General features: G+C 61.8%; 1 pseudogene; it reads right to left on the bottom strand.

Moving 5' to 3' along the window:
• LOC119592908 overlaps positions 1–212 on the bottom strand; it is a 38,873-nt pseudogene that overhangs the window by 31,837 nt on the left and 6,824 nt on the right.

The following is a 212-nucleotide window of genomic DNA, read 5'->3' as shown; positions in this document are numbered from 1 at the left end:
TTCTGGTGCTACTTACCATGCCGACAGCGAGAGAAAGCTGGCGCCCTCACCTGCGGCTTACGGCGAGTAAAGGGCACTACCGACACGAAATGTGAACACGGCGCTTGAGGACGGAGGCGATGAGGCACCAACAGCGCCACAACGGATCGAGGCTGCTGTGAAAGGGAATGCAGGTGGGCGGTGGTAGGTGGGGGCACACTGGCGCTCCGCTC

The sequence above is a fragment of the Penaeus monodon genome, chromosome 31 (assembly GCF_015228065.2).
Source record: "Penaeus monodon isolate SGIC_2016 chromosome 31, NSTDA_Pmon_1, whole genome shotgun sequence".
In the NCBI taxonomy this organism is placed as follows: domain Eukaryota; kingdom Metazoa; phylum Arthropoda; class Malacostraca; order Decapoda; family Penaeidae; genus Penaeus; species Penaeus monodon.
The sequence above is the reverse complement of the archived record's forward strand: the minus strand, read 5'-3'. Positions and strand labels throughout refer to the sequence as shown.